Consider the following 16,703-nt stretch of genomic DNA (forward strand, 5'->3'; position numbering starts at 1 on the left):
TGATACTCAGAGAGTTGTGGTTGGATTTATTTTTATTTTTTTATTAGCCAGTGTTACACAGCAGCAAAAAACAGCTTTTGAACACAATAAAACAGACTGCAGAGAAGCATGCTGGAGTACCAGGACCACAACTCCTAGAATGCTGCCCTAGCTCTCCAAATCAATCTTGAGCCTCCCAGGGTATTTAAACCCTGCCCAATTGCACACCCATGCTTGGTGTTACTGTGTCACCCTGACAGCACCTGCAAGCATGCAAAGCCTTACCGTTTGCAAGACCCCTGTTATTCTGCCCGCAGCACGTTCTCTCTGTGCTCTGCTTCCCTGAAGTTTGGGGCTAGCTGGTTCATCCTCCAACACCTGTAAACAGAAAGAACACAAGCAACACAGGTCAGCAACTGCAGCGTTCCACTCCTTCATTTTGTTCCTCGCCAACTGCGGCAGCCCGCGCTCTAAGTGGTCATCAGCAGAGTAAAGGACACTAATCATTGCATTATAAAAGGGAAGCATAACTTGTCCTGAACTAATATGCCTAGTATCCACGCTGTATGCCGACATATCACCTATCTACTTACTGATCACTTTGTCAGCATTCCTCCGCAGTGGCCTCCTTGTCACAGTGCCTGAAGTTCCCTGAAAAGGTAAATAGACATATTTTAGTGGAAATCACATGAATACCACAAAGAGACATTTACAGCACAAGCTAAAGCGACATTGGATATCTACAGCAGAGTGAATAGAGACATTACATACAATCTTGCAGTTTTAAAAATATTACAGAGATATTAACAGACATTTTCAGCCTAGGCCAGGAGAACAATACAAGTCCTTAAAGTCCCAAAGTAGCAGGACTACTTCTGGGCCATCCAGTGGCATTAACTGTTTGGAGAAGGCTTCTCACTGCTATTCTCTCTTCCGTCCCAAGAAACTTGTTAAGTATGAGTAAGCTTCAGTGGGTGGGGGGAAGGTCCAATGGGGAAACCTGGGAGAGGGTTATTGAAGCGGAGGTCACAGATCACGCATAACATGGGGGAAGAAGGAGGAAGTAGTAAGAACATCTCAAAATCCCCATTCCCTTCATTGGGCCTCTCAAGAGTGTGAATTATTCCGGTTTTGAGCGACCTAATAGTGGAAGTGGTGGGCTCATGGCATCCCTCCAGAAGGCAGCAGGTAAGAGCACGTCCACTGACAACCGTGGAGCCAGAGAAATGTGGAACCCTGCTCCTGGGAGGTGTGACAGGAGACGCAGGGCTTGTGCCAGGCTTAGAGATGCTGACTGTGGCTGAGCCCATGAAAGGCTAACTACCCTACCCAACCAGCAACCAAAAAGGCCTAGCCGAGCGTAACCGCAGACAGATGAGACTGCTGCACAACTTTGCTTGGAGCAGAGCAGTGAGAACCGGTTGCAAAACGCGTAGAAACGCGTAAGCCAAACTAATCGACTCACCCGAGGAGCACCACCAAGAACAAAAAGGTACACAGTTGTTCCAGGGAACTGCAAGAGGAGAGGTTAGACTTAACAAGACTACATTGTGGGGTGAGAGAAGGACAATCCCTGGCAGGGTGAGCGAAAGGTGAACCAGGGAAGGGTAAGAGAACACAGACCACAAGGTTGGGTGCCAAATGAAGACCCCCAACACGTTGTGAGATAAGGGCAACGCGAAGGTGGGTTGAATGACAGGACACCCCATGGCAGCATGAGCAATACAACAACCTAAGGTGGGGTGAGCAAGATATAACACAAGAGTGAGGGTAAGAGAACCAATTCCCCAAGTCTGGGTGAGCAAGATGAGACCGGAAGGCAGGGTGAGCGGGACAGGACCCCAGTGTGGGGCAAGAGAAGACGAAAAGGCGGGGTGCAAGAACCCAGACCTCAAAGCAGGGTGGGAGAAATTAAACCTCAAGGTGTCGGCAGAACACATACCCCAGACGAGGTGAGAGATGTAAGGCCCCAAGGTGGGGCAGAAACTAAGAACTACTTTGAGGGTGAGAACACCCAGAGCCATCCTGCTATACAATACTCAGAGCGGTTGTATACGAATTGTTCGTTTTACAACGGTTCGAATTACAATTGACCTTTTCACAATTGACCGAACTGTGAAGGTCAATTGTAACATATATGCGGGGGGAAACACCCCGCAACCCCCCACCCAACGCAAAACCACCCAAAACCCTATATATATATATATTCAGTAAAAAAACTTTGTTAACGGGACGTTATGGTTCCAAGTAAAACCAAAAAACCCTTGAAATTGGCCAGTTATGGTAAGCTAAGCAACCATAACTCGCGCTACCACTGTGCACTGCTAGGACTAACACCCAGGATATCAAAGATGACATCACAAATGTCATTGATGACATCACTGATGACATCACATGTCTGGCTCCCCCTTTTTTCCTTTACTGACATATCTAAGCCACATGGTTTTCTTCAGTAACAGTCAGGAATTAAAAGTTGAAAAGGTACTATATTTGTAGACTTATCCTTCAAGTATGTTCTTACAGTAATTCCCTTAGGGTCCAGTCAAATCATGTGATACATATGCATAGGGTAAGTAGCAGCTTTGAAACAGAGCAATCATTTCTCTGAATAAAGGTAATCAGTTAGGTTATGAACACTTTCTGCTACTATTGATGCTTTTTTTCTTACTTCAATTTCCTTGTTTATACTCATATTTGTATGTGTTTTTGCCTCTTTGTGTTTTGTCTATAATAATGCAATTATGTAGTAAGTGGGTTTTATTACCTACTTATCACATGTTTCACAGTACGCAAAACTCTAATAAGAAAACAGTTATCATTTCACTATTCAACATGGCAAGCTTATGAATATTGCACCTCCATCATGTATGCTGCACACAATGCCTATTTTTGTACATGAGTACCTTAGTATACTGGATGAAACTTCATAATAGAATGCTATTTATATCAATGCATTGCTTAATGCACTAATTAGCACTTATATTTATTCCAATGATCCTTGACACTTTTTGGTCAACATTCTAATAAGAATACCTTCTACAGAGTTTTCATGAAAAGTAAATGCACATGTGATGTCATCAGTGATGTCATCAATGACATTTGTGATGTCATCTTTGATGTCCTGGGTGTTAGTTTTAGCAGTGCACAGTGGTGGCGCGAGTTATGGTTGCTTAGCTTACCATAGCTAGCGAATTTCAAGGGTTTTCCGGTTTTACTTGGAACCATAACGTCCCGTTAACAAAGTTTTTTTAGTGAATTTCATAGGTTTTTAGTAGCGCAACTTAACCATAACGTCCCTTCAACAACATTTTTTGTACTGAATTTTATATGTTTTTAGTAGCGCAACTAAACCATAATGTCCCTTTCACAAAGTTTTTTTACTGAAGTTCATAGGTTTCTAGTAGTGGCACGTAACCATAATGTAAACAAACATCTGACTTCATTCCACACCTTCCGGAGAATGCCACATGACCATATGCTAGAGCACAGCACGGTGACATGTCTGAGAATCCGTACGCACTTAACAATAAGATCTATGTCTCGTAGACAGTGTGGAACTACATTTTTTACTGATGTAGCAACTTGCAACTTCAACATTTTCCTTGCACAGCTCCAACACCTATGCGTACTCAGCCATTGACAATGTAGTATACAGTACATACTTTTAGCAAAAGTACTATTTATCTGAAAACGACATGAGCTAAGGCCATCCCTCCTCCCTAAAAAACAGCACCACTGCTGTAATGAAGCAGCATGAGAAACACTGCCCCTACCTTACAAATAACACAACACAACATTTTCCTCCGTCCACCTACCCCTCCATATTACTGTTTGGTGCCTCTTTGCTCATTTCTGTCCGCAACTTTCCTTCTTAGCTCTCCTTCCAAAAAAAGCCACCCGTAAACAAATTAAATGTTCCTTTAAGAACCACCTTCCACAGTTTAAAAATATCAATAAAAAAAATTGCATAGACTCCATCTACTTTATATTTCTCAGTAAAGTACATAGACGCAATAAGATTTTCCAACATTTCCATTTGGAGTTTGTGTCATGCTAATGGGAATATTGTAGCTTTCGTCCTCCGTTCCAGGGACTGGAACAGTGAATAAAGGGCCAGCAGGCCAAGTTATCAGCCCAATCGAAGCAAGAGTGCATAACGCGATCTCTGGATCATTACCCCCCCTTCCGCCCCTAAAATGGGGGATGAATGCCATTAACAATCTAGATTTCCAAAGCGTAACCCTTGCTACTAAAAAAGAGGATTTTTCGCCCTAATCCGGGACGCCTGTGGCGTCCCGGATTAGAAAACAAAATCTTTTTCCAAGATGGCCACCATAGAAAGGGAAGGGGAGTGTTCCATACAGGGCCCCTCTTTGCTTTCCATGGCAGCCTGCACAAAGCAAAAAGGAAACTCTGCTAACATATTACCACAAGCACTTTTTTCTTCCCTTTCAAATGTATCCTAATGTCGAACAACTTTACCACAAAGCAAGTCCCAGGTGGACATGGCCACTTTAATCCTATCTTTTCTCCCTTCTGGTCATGGGCAGTAGCCACATTGGGCCTCATCACGACTTTGGCGGTAACCCTTAAATCTGGCGGTAGCGCTTTTACCGCCGGATTTAAGGGTCCACCAAAGAAGGACTTCGGCGGATTTCTCCCCAGCTCTGAGCTGGGGGGAAATCAGCTGAAAATTCGCTATATTACCGCCAGCGGGAAATCCGCCGGCGGTATTAGCGCAAAATTTCCCCATTGAGCCCAATGGGGAATGGGGCATTCCTGAATGGGCTCAATGGGGAATGGGGATTGACATTACCGCCGAACTCATGATCCGGCGCTATTAGCGCCAGGGAGTTCGGCGGTAGGGCTAATACCGCCAGCGGTAATACTGCCGGCGTTACCTCCCAAGTCGTGATGAGGCCCATTGTGCGGATCATGACCTTATACCATGACCCCGACATTCTGCCCACTCCCCATGGCTACAGCCTACCCCTCAGTCAGTAAAGGTATATGGCTATTTTTTTAACTACATTACGACACTTGTCAAATACGAAAACACTCCCACATCTCATCACATAACCAACCCTAATGATATTCTACACCTTTTTTGGATGACGTTCCTCTCCAGCGTAGCCAAATGCGACCATAAGCACCTACGTGCCGTGACGCAGAACCTGAAAATGAACACACAGAGACGTACAACGTAGCATGTCACATTTTGAAATAATAAGCTGGTTTTTAAAAGAAAACATTAACACTTTACAATTTGTAAAGTACTTTTATTTCACAATAAACTGTCCGAGACCATCGGATTATTCCCATGTTCAATCAAATAGTAACTTTGTCATCGAAAATGTTAATCGTGAGGCACATGTTGTTCTTTTCCCATACACAAAGTATTTGTTTTCGATAAAGCAACCACTTCGGTAGCAAAGTGAATTCCAAGACGTCGGCATGAACGTCGGCCTACATCACCATAAAAGATGTTATGTTACTCCTAATGGCCACTACAGCGTACGGACAAATGGGTCCTACGCGATCGTCCCACAAAACAGTCACGGTTAGGCAGTCGTTCACGAGTACGTGCATCTGGCGTGCAAAAAATCCATCACTTGGCATCTGGAATCCATGGCAATCGCAGTAAGGGAGGATGTAGCGATTTGGAAAACATAACAGAAAATACGTATCAATAGCCAACCTTTAGCAAACAATTTCAAAAAAGACAAAAAGAACATGGAAACTGATACACAAAGCGATGTGGTCATACATGACATTTTAAAGACATATTAGCGTTGAACATGGGTGATTCTAGTGATAGCCTACAAACGCCGAGAATCTGCACTCTCCATAACTAAAAAAAAATGACAACTACACAGAAAGATAATACTTCAGTTACATTGCCAAAATTAATGTTCAGGTAATAAAAAATTAAATCTTGTTCCGGTGTAGAATCGTCAAAAGCAAACTTACACGATATTCACCGTCTCCATTGTCTTCATGAAACTCAGACACCAATGTGCTTGCACCAAAGAATATTAAGGAACTGATATTACACGTGCCTTACAAACGTTTTGGATGCATAACCTTATCAAATGGTATTTTTTGCAAACTTTCACTCCCTGCATTCTTACTGAATTTTCCCTTTCGCTCAAGGTTAAAAAACTATTGACCCTTATGGGTTCAGTCGGATGCGTGGGCCTACTGAGCTCGCAACCAAAAAAGAAAAGCAAGTGACCTTCACTCAGAATGCAAATACATTCTGACTTTGGAACAACATGTCTCAACGCATTCTTGAGAATTGGTACTCCCATACACTTGCAGACCTGCTGTTTCCATCAAACAGTGCAGGTGGCTGCCTCAGATTTCAAACTCTAGGGCGCCAGTCTGACTGAAATATTATTTTAAATACATTGTAACACAGACACAGTAATTCATCGCCTGTACTTTACGGATATTATTTTGAGCAGCAACTTCCAATTTACCGTATGACATTGGTGACAAGAAAACACCACTTTTTCACTTCCTGCTGCCACATCCCATCCCAGCCTCATTAACCCTCACCTTCTGAGACAGTATTTCATAAGTTTAACAAGTGCAATGTTGTGTTGTTTTATATGTTTTAGCGGCGATGTCCGCGTACACCAAAACACGAATGAAAGATGGCGGGCACATCAAAACAATCTGACGCACTTCACGCTCTTCAACATCCAATCAGTGAACACATCACATGTCCGCGGACATGACGCTACGGATTAGCCAATCGGTATCTTGTCCACGGAGCGAACAGGGAAGTGTGACTGCGGAGCGGACATAGATATCACTAATTTTTTGAGACATACTTTTTGGTCGTTTTTAAAGAAAACCACTGGACGGATTAGCACCAAATTTGGTGAAAATCCGTCCAGCGGTTTGGGCTGTAGGCATGTGCAAAGTTTTTCCCCCATTCATTCTATGGGGAAAAATGACATTTGGGACCCCCCTATAACTTTTCCCCCCTTGGACCAAACATCACCAAACAATTCAGAGTGGCCCATATACTTTTTTTGCAAAGTTTGGTGAGGATTCGTCCAGGGGGAGCGAAGTTATAAGCCGCCCATAAAGTGCTCTTCCTATGGAAACAGCAACTTAACCATAACTACACAGCCACTACCGTGGCTGTGCACTATATTACCAAACCGAACATATATATATATACAGTCAATTGTGAAAAGGTCAATTGTGACCCTTTCAAATCGGTCAATTGTTCATTCGAACAATTGTAAACGAACAATTTGGGTAATACCCTCAGAGCACTTTCCCAGAAACGGGGGGAGTAGAGCCAGACTTTTATGGAACTTGACCAAACTGGACATGGGTGAGTACACTTGGAAAGACATGCCCATCACTCCATTTCAGACCCCCACCAAGATACCTCGTCCCGCTGATCCAGACCCCCCTCCACAATGTATTTATTTTATTTATTGAATATTTATAAGGCACCTATAAAGCAAATGGAGTTTCCAGACGCCACAAGACAAAAAGGGGGTGGGGAGCAGGGGAGATAATAATAATAACAGTCCTACTAAGCCTTGTGACATTCGGATCGTGCAAGTGCAGTAACGAGAAGTGTAAGGCGGGAGGGGGAGTACTGCATACAATGCAGGGGGGCCCAGAGGCAAGGCAGGTGCTGAAGGGAGCATGGGAGGTCGGGGGGTAAGTGCCAGAGGATGGGCGGCTAGGTACAAGGATGGAGGTGGACTCCGGAGGGATGGCCAACCTTCCAGACTAGTCAGGGAAGGGGGCCTGGAAGGGCAGTGCTGGATTGAACGGAGTGCTGTTATAGACTGGTCAAGATGGGTCTGGTAACAAGGTAAGATGTCCCCATCTCTCCATCTAGACCCATACTATGATGCCTCATCCCTCCCTCTAGATGCACAGATGCCCGTTCCCACCGTCCAGACCCACACACAGATGCCCCACCCCACCCCCCAGATACACACACAGATGCCCCATCCCACGCATCCAACCCACACAGATGCCCCATGCCACCTTCCAGACCCGCACCAAAATGCCCCATCCCTCTCTCCAGACCCTCAGCAAGATGCCCCCTTCCCTCCTTTTAGACCCACACCAGGATGCCCTCTTACCTCCTTTCAGACCCACACTAAGATGCCCCTTCCCTCCTTTCAGACCCACACCAAGATGTCCCCTTTGCTCCTTTCAGACCCATACCAATGTGCCCTCACGCCTCCCTCCAGACCCACGGCAATGTGCCCCCATCCCTCCATCCATACCTCACCATGATGCCCCTTCCCTCCATTCCAGAGCCCACTTATATGCCCCATCCCTCCATTCCAGACCCCACCAAGGTGCCCCCTCTCTCCAATCCAGACCCCACCAAGAAGCCCCCATCCCTCCCTCTAGAGCCATACTATGATGCCCCATCCTCCCTCCACACACAAAAAGATGCCCCATTTCTGCCGTCCAGACACACACCAAGATGCACACTTCTTTCACTCCAGACCCACACCCATGTACCGCCATCGCTCCCTCCAGACCTACACACAGATGCCCCCACCCTTCCATTCCAAACCCACACCAAGTTGTCCCATCCCTCATTTCCAGACCCCACCAAGACACCAAGATGCCACCATCACTCAAATCCATACCCCACCATGATGCCCCTAGCCCTCCTTCTAAGCATATACCATAATGTTCCATCCTCCCTACACACAGCAAGATGCCCCATGCTGTCCTGCAGACCCATGCCTAGATGAACCATCCTTCCATGCCAGACCAACAACCCGATTTCCCCTTCCTCCCACCAGACGCACACACACATGCCCCTTACCTCCCTCCAGACCCACACAGATGCCTCATCCCACCCTCCTGACCCATACAGATGCCCCATCCCACCCTCCAGACACACACAGATGCCCCTTGCCACCTTCCAGACCCACACCAAGATGGCCCCATCCGTCTCTCCATTCCTACACCAATGTTCCCCATCCCTCGCCCCAGACCCACACCAATGCGCCCCATCCCTCCCTCCAGACCCACAGCAAGAATCCCCCATTCTTTTCTCCTGACCAACACCCAGATGAACAGTCCCTCCTTACAGAGCCACACCCAGATGCCCATTCCCTTCCTCCCGAGCCACACCCAAATAACCCATCCCTCCACCCATATCCATGCCCAGGTGCATCCATCCTTGCCTCCACTAACCACATGCAGATGAACCATCCCTCCCTACAGATCCACACCCACATGCCCCATCCCTTTCTCCAGATCTGCACCAAGGTTCCCTCATCCCACCCTCCAGATCACAAACCCAGATGCCCCATCCCTCCCTCCAGATCCACACACAGGTGCCCCATCCCTACCTCCAGATGCCTCATCCTTCGCTCCAGATGCCCCATCCCTCACTTCAGATCCACACCCAGATGTCTCATCCCTCCCTCCAGAGCAACACCCAGATGTCTCATCCCTCCCTCAGATCCACACCCTGATGCCTCCAGGTCTCCTCGAGATCCACACCCATATGCCCCATCCTCCATCCACATCCGGACCCATACCCGAAGGTGTTTCTAGGGTGGGCTGAGGGGGCTATAGCCCCGGGTCTTTTGGTGGTAGCCCCAGATGGATGCTCAGGGGCTACCACCAACAGGCTGGCTAGCTCCAAGTCCCGACATCAGCATAGCCCGAGATATTTTTGAGGCCTAGCAACACCCATACTAACACCTAAATGCCCCATCCCACCCTCCAGATCAACACCCAGATTCCCCCATACCTCCCTTTAAGATAGGCATCCAGGTGGCCCATCCTCCCACTAGATCCAAATCAAATGCCCTCATCCCTCCCTCCAGATCAACACCCATATGCCCATACCTACCACTAGATGCTCACCTGGGTGCCTCCATCCCTCCCTCCAGATCCACACCCCAAGGTCCCATCCCTTTCTCCAGACCTGCACCTAGGTTCCCTCATCCTACTCTCCAGATCCACACCCAGATGCCCCATCCCTCCCTCCAGATCCACACCTTGAGGCCTCCATTCCTCTCTCCAGATCCACACCCAGATGCCTCATCCACCAAACACTTCCACATACGATTCCCTCATTCCTCCCTCCAGATCAATATCCAGATGCCCATACCTACCACCAGATCCACAACCAGGTGATCCCTTTCTTCCAGATCCACACCCAGGTGCCTCATCCCTACCTGCAGATCCACACCCAGATGCCCTATCCCTTCCTTCAGACACCCATCTGACGCCCCCATTCCTCTCTCCTGACCAACAACAAGATGTCCCATCCCTTGATCCAGAGCCACACACAGATGTTTAATCCTGCCCTCCAGATCCGCGCCCAGGTGCCCCATCTCTCGCTCTAGAGCCACACCCAGAGGCCCAATCGCTTCCACCAGAGCCAAACCCAAATAACCCATCCATCCTTCCATATTCCAGGGGCATCCATCCTTGCAGCCAGAGCCACACGCAGAGGGCCCATCCCTGCATACAGATCCACATCCAGGTGTCCCATCTTGGCCTCCAGATCCACACCCAAATACCCCATCCCTCCCTCTAGATCCACACTGAGATGCCCCCCCCCCTCCGGATCTGCACCCTGGTACCCAATCCATCCCTCCAGATAAACACCCATATGCCCATACCTAGTTCGAGATGCTCACCTGGGTGCCTCCATCCCTCCCTCCAGATGCACACCCAAATGTCCCACCCCTTTCTGCAGATCTGCACATAGGTTCCCTCATCCCACCCTCTAAATCCACATCCAGATGGCCCATCTCTCCCTCCAGATCCACACCCACATGCCCCATCCATTCCTCCAGATCTACACCCTGGTGCCTCCATTCCTCTCTCCAGATCCACACCCAGATGCCTCATCCTCCCACCACTTCCACATACGATTCCCTCATCCCTGCCTCCAGATCACTATCCAGATGCCCATACCTGCCTTCAGATCCACACCCAGGTGATCCCATCCCTCCCTCCAGATCCACACCCAGGTGCCCCATCCTTACCTCCTGATCCACACTCAGATGCCTTATCCCTCCCTTCAGATACACATCTGAATGCCCCATTCCTCTCTACTGACCAACCACAAGATACGCCATCCCTCCCTCCAGAGCCACACCCTATTTAATCCAGCCCTCCAGATCCGCACCCAGATACTCTAACCCCCGCTCTAGGGCCACACCCAGAGGCCCATTCCCTTCTTCCAGAGCCACACCCAAATAACCCATCCCTCCTTCCATATCCACGCCCAGGTGCATCCATCCTTGCCGCCGGAGAGGCACACGCAGATGGCCTATCCCTCCCTCCAAATCCACACCCAAATGTCCCATCCCTCCCTCCAGATCCACATATAAATGCCCTATCCCTCCATCAAGATCCACACCCATACACCTCATCCCTTCCTCCAGATCCACACTTAGGTGCCTCCATCCCTTCCTCCAGATCTGCACCCAAATGTCCCATCCCTCCCTCCAGATCCACACTCAAATGTCCCATCCCTCCCTCCAGATCCACACCCAAATGCCCCATCCGCCCCTCCATATCCACACCCATATACCCCATCCCTTCTTCCAGATCCACACCCAGGTGCCCCATCCCTCCCTCTCCACACCAAAATGCCTGAAACCCCCCCCCCCAGATTCGCACCCAGATGCTTCATCCCTTGATCCAAAGCCACACCCAGATACCTCATCCCACCCTCCAGATCCACATTCAGATGCCCATACCTACCTCCAGAACACATCCAGATGCCCATGCCTACCCGAAGATCCACACCCAGGTGCTCCCATCCCTCCATCCAGTTCCACACCTAGGTGTCCCCATCCCTCCCTCCAGATCCACACCTAGATGTCCTCTCCCTCCTTCCAGATCTGCACCCAGGTACCCCACCCAGCCCTCTAGATCTGCACCCAAATGTTCCATCCCTCCCTCCATATCCACACCCAAATTCACATCCCTCACTCCAGATCCATACCCAAATTCCCCATCCCTTACTCCAGATCCACACCCAGGTGCCTCCCTCCCTCCAGCACTACACCCAGGTGCCCCATCCCTCACCCAGATCCACACCCAGAAGCCCCATCCCTCAAACCAGAGCCACACCCAGATGCACCATCCTTCCCTCCAGATGCCTCATCCCTCCCTCCAGATCCACTCCCAGGTGCCCCATCCCTCGCTCAGATCCACACCCAGATGCCCCCTCCCTCCCTCCAGATCCACATCCAGATGCCAATCCCTCCCTCCAACTCCACACGCAGATGGCCTTTCCCTCCCTCCAGATCCGCACCCAGGTACCCCATCCCTCCCTCCAGATCTGCACCCAAATGTTCCTTCCCTCCCTCAAGATCCACACCCATGTGCCTCCATCCACCCCTGCAGATCTACACACAGGTGCCCCATCCCTCCCCCCGGAACCACACCCAGATGCCCCATACCTTCCTCCAGACCCACACCCAGGTTCCCATGCATACCTCTAGAGCCACACCCAGATGTCTCCATCCCCCCCTTCACATCCACACCCAAATGCTGCATCCCTCCCTCCAGATCCACTTCCTGATGGTCCTTGCTCCCTCCAGAGCTGCAACCAGGTACCCCATCACTCCCTCCAGATCTGCACCCAAATGTCCCATCCCTCCCTCCAGATCTGCACCCAAACGTCCCATCCCTCCCTCCAGATCCACACCCAAATGCCCCATCCCTCCCTCCAAATCCACACCCATTTACCCCATCCCTCCCTCCAGATCCACACCTAAATGCCCCATCCCTCCATCCAGATCCACACCCAGATGCCCCATCACTTCCTCTAGATCCGCACACAGATGCCTCATCCTTCGCTCCAGGGCCACACCCAGATGCCCCACCCTTCCTCTAGAACCACATCCAGATGCCCCTGCCCTCTCACCAGACCCATATACAGATGTCCATACCTACCTCCAGATCCACACCCATGTGCTCCCATCTCTCCCTCCAGATCCACACCCAGATGGCCATTCCCCCACTCCAGATCCGCACCCAGGTATCTCATCCCTCCCTCCAGTTCTGCACCCAAATGTTCCATCCCTCCCTCCAGATCCACCCCCAAACGCCCCATCCCTCCCTCAAGATCTACATCCATATGCCCCATGCCTCCCTCCAGATCCACACCCAGGTGCCTACATCCTTGCCTCCAGATCTGCACCCAGAAGCCCCATCCCTAAATGCAGATCTGCACCCAAATGCCCCATCCCTCCCTCCAGATCTGCACCTAAAGGCCCATCCCTTACTCCAGATTCACACCCATATACCCCATCCCTTGCTCCAGAACCAGACCCAGATCCCCATCCTCCCTCCATATCCACATCAAGATGCTGATACCTACCTCCAGATCCACACAAAGATGCCCCACCCCTCCCTCTAGATCAGCACACAGATGCCCCTGCCCTCTCACCAGACCCTTTCACAGATGTCCATACCTACCTCTAGATCCACACCCAGGTGCTCCCATCCCTCACTGTAGATCCACCCCCAAATGCCCCATCCCTCCCTCCAGATCCACACCCAGGTGCCGCCATCCTTGCCTCCAGATCTGCACCCAAATTTCCCATCCCTCCCTCCATATCCACACCTAGATGCCCATCGCTCCCTCCAGATCCACAACCAGGTGCCTCCATCCTTGCCTCCAGATCTGCACCCAAATTTCCCATCCCTCCCTCCATATCCAGACCTAGATGCCCATCCCTCACTCCAGATCCAGACCCATATACTCCAGAGCCACACCCAGATCCCCCATCCTTCCCTGCAAATCCACATCCAGATGCCCATATCTACCTCCAGATCCACAACCTGGTGCTCCCATCCCTCTTTCCAGATCCACATGCAGATGCCCCATCCTCCCACCAAATCCCCATCCAGGCCCACAGCCAAATGCCCCATCCATCCCTCCAGATCCATAATTTGATGGCCCTTCCCTCCCTCCCTCCAGATCCGCACCCAGGTAACCCATCCCTCCCTCCACATATGCACCCAAATGTCCCATCCCTCCCTCCAGATACACACCCATATACCCCATCCCTTCCTCCAGATGTACGCCCAGGTGCCTCCATCCCTCACTCCAGAGCCACACCCAGATGCCCCACTGCTCCCTCCTGATACACACCCAGATGCCCCATCCCTTCCTCTAGATCAGCACCCAGATACCTCATCCCTCGCTGCAGATCCACACCCATATACCCCATCTCTTCCTCCAGATCCACACCCAGGTGTCTCCATCCATCGCTCCAAAGCCACACCCAGGTGCCCCACCTCCCTCCAGATACACACCTAAATGCCCCATCCGTCCCTCCATATCCACACCTAGATGCCCCATCCCTCCCTCTAGATCCACACCCAGGTGCTCCCATCCCTCCCTCCAGATCCACGCCCAGGTGTCAACATCCCTCCCTCCAGATCCACACCCATATGCCAGTCCCTCCCTCCAAATCCACATCCAGATGGCCGTTCCCTCCTTTCAGATCCGCACCCAGGTACCCCATCCCTCCCCCCAGATCCGCACCCAAATGTTCCTTCCCTGCCTCCAGATCCACACGCAAATGTCCCATCCCTCCCCCAAGATCCACACCCATGTGCCTCCATCCCTGCCTCCAGATCCACACCCAGGTGCCCTATGCCTCCCCACCAGAGCCCCATCAAGATGCCCCATCCCTACACCAGAAGGGAGCCAAACAGATTGCAAACACGAGCCAATTATAAACCTTGTTGTTCAATTTTTGGTAATGTGGATGGAACGGTAGGCTGATCTCTGAAAGGTTGTGGATCGTTGGTTAGTTGCAACACAGCGAAAATACAATTATTACCCAATGATAAAAGGGACAGTCCAGACAAGGTTGTATAAAGATAACTACTTTATTATTATCACAACAGACAGTTGTAGCAACACTATGAACTACAACCCACCATGTCTAGGAATGCAGAGGACAGACAGTTTAAAAGAAGAAACAGGGTTGCACTCTGGATACAGTCGGTATAGTAAATAATTGTAACATTTCAAGGATACTTGGCTTCAGCACAAAGGGAGCAACAGGTTGTAACATTTCTCTAGGGGCCTTCAGAGACGGACCATGGGGACAGAACAACAATGTACCTTGTTCTAGTAGGTGTTCTTGGCGCTCAACAGAGTTGAAGACAAGAGACAGCTGTGGGTATCAGGCGGCAAACAGTTTGGCGAGAAAAGCTGGAGGGACAGCTGCAGGCTGGCCTACATGGTGGCTCAGGGTCAGGAATCGTTGTCTCAGTGCTGGATGGTGTTTCTGAAGCACTGGTAGCAGTATCTCAGATGTCTTTAAGTGACTGCAGCATAACAACGTTCAGCAATGCAGTTGGTTGCAGTTTGAGGGACTTGACTGGCAGAAAAATGTCCTCTAAGGCGGATGTCGGGTAGATGCTCATCGATGCACTTTTCCTAGCTTCTTCACTGGGCATGTGTCATCCGTTAAGGTGAACGTCCCAAAGCTGAGGAGTGTGTTGCATGCAGCTGCCTTGTCCTTGGTTTAGGGTTCAGAGACTCTCTGGCACTTACCACCTAGGAAGCTTGCTGCAGAGCCTAGCAGGGCCTTCTCTGTGCTCGCTGGGTACTTGTTCTGGAGCAGCTGGAGGGTCCTCTGGAATCAGTATCGGCCTCTGTTCCCTCCTGGGAGATGTTTAGGGGAGGGATCTTGCTTCCCGCTTGGAGGTCATGGCCTTCCTTCACTGGAACTTGTGTGTGTTTGAACTTTTGGGGGAAGCCCAGAGAAGGGCCAGCTGCAGAGTGGTCAGGTGCCGCAGAAGTGCTCATTCAAAGGACTCTCGCTGGCCCCCTTTGCATTGAAACTGCAAGTACAAGAAGGCCCTAGGAAGCGTGAGGTGTCGGAGTGGTCCTACAAGGGTCACGTCAAATCCCTTGTACACTTGAAAGTCTCTGACCCATTGCCAGGAGCAAGCTAAGGGAAGTTAATCCTGCATCGTGAGAACGTAAAGTTAACTGCATATTTGGCAAACGTGAACCCCGTTTGAGGGACGCCTGTGAGGTGGGGTGAAGAGTAATGCACTTGTGAACACTGTGTAGACAAGAGTGAACCCGGCAGAGGGTTGTCCACAGTGGGAAGTTGTAAGTTGCATTTGAGAGGCCGTAGTGAACCCAACGGAGGAAGGCCCGAGTTGCAAGAAGGATGCGAGCCTGGCGCAGGGAGATCCAAGGGGCAAAAAGAGCAATCGCCCAAGGTATAAGATTACAGAAGGAACTTTTTGTTTGTTTATTGTTTTGGTACAGCCGGCCTTCTAAGGCAAGAGACTTTACTGGAAAGAGACTTGGCCCCAGAAGGTCCTGGCAACGTTGAACTGAACTGTAACCTCGTGCTGGTGAGGCGCAGGAGTGAACTGTCCTCAGAAGTCCTGCCTTGTCCTGTGCTAAAAACATGCGGAAGGGAGACCCCGCCATACCATCCTGACTTACCATTTGGTGAACACTTCTTTCTTTTCTTGAGGACATTATCCCACATTAGTTTTGTAACTTAGTTGTAAGGATTGGCAATAGGTTTGTTATTATAGGCCATTTTTATTTGCCAAGACGCCACTAGTACTGTTTTTTTCTTATTTGATGGTTGTAGCTTGCTCCCATCTTAGATTTATGTTTAGATTAGGCATTTTTCTCACCCACTATGCAGTTTAATAAAACCCTTCAACTGTGATCACTTTTGTCT

General features: G+C 49.8%; 1 long non-coding RNA gene across 1 annotated transcript in view; it reads right to left on the minus strand.

Moving 5' to 3' along the window:
• Positions 1–270: 270 nt before the first annotated feature.
• Positions 271–16,703, minus strand: part of LOC138515534 (uncharacterized) — a 494,176-nt gene continuing 477,743 nt past the window's right edge. Inside the window, exons 2-3 of the long non-coding RNA XR_011282057.1 lie at positions 573–630; positions 271–357 (exon numbers count right to left, since the gene is read on the minus strand). This is a non-coding gene — a long non-coding RNA (uncharacterized lncRNA). The remainder of the gene's footprint in view (positions 358–572; positions 631–16,703) is intronic.

This window comes from Ambystoma mexicanum, chromosome 6q, assembly GCF_040938575.1.
Source record: "Ambystoma mexicanum isolate Mex_15411 chromosome 6q, UKY_AmexF1_1, whole genome shotgun sequence".
Taxonomy (NCBI): Eukaryota; Metazoa; Chordata; class Amphibia; order Caudata; family Ambystomatidae; genus Ambystoma; species Ambystoma mexicanum.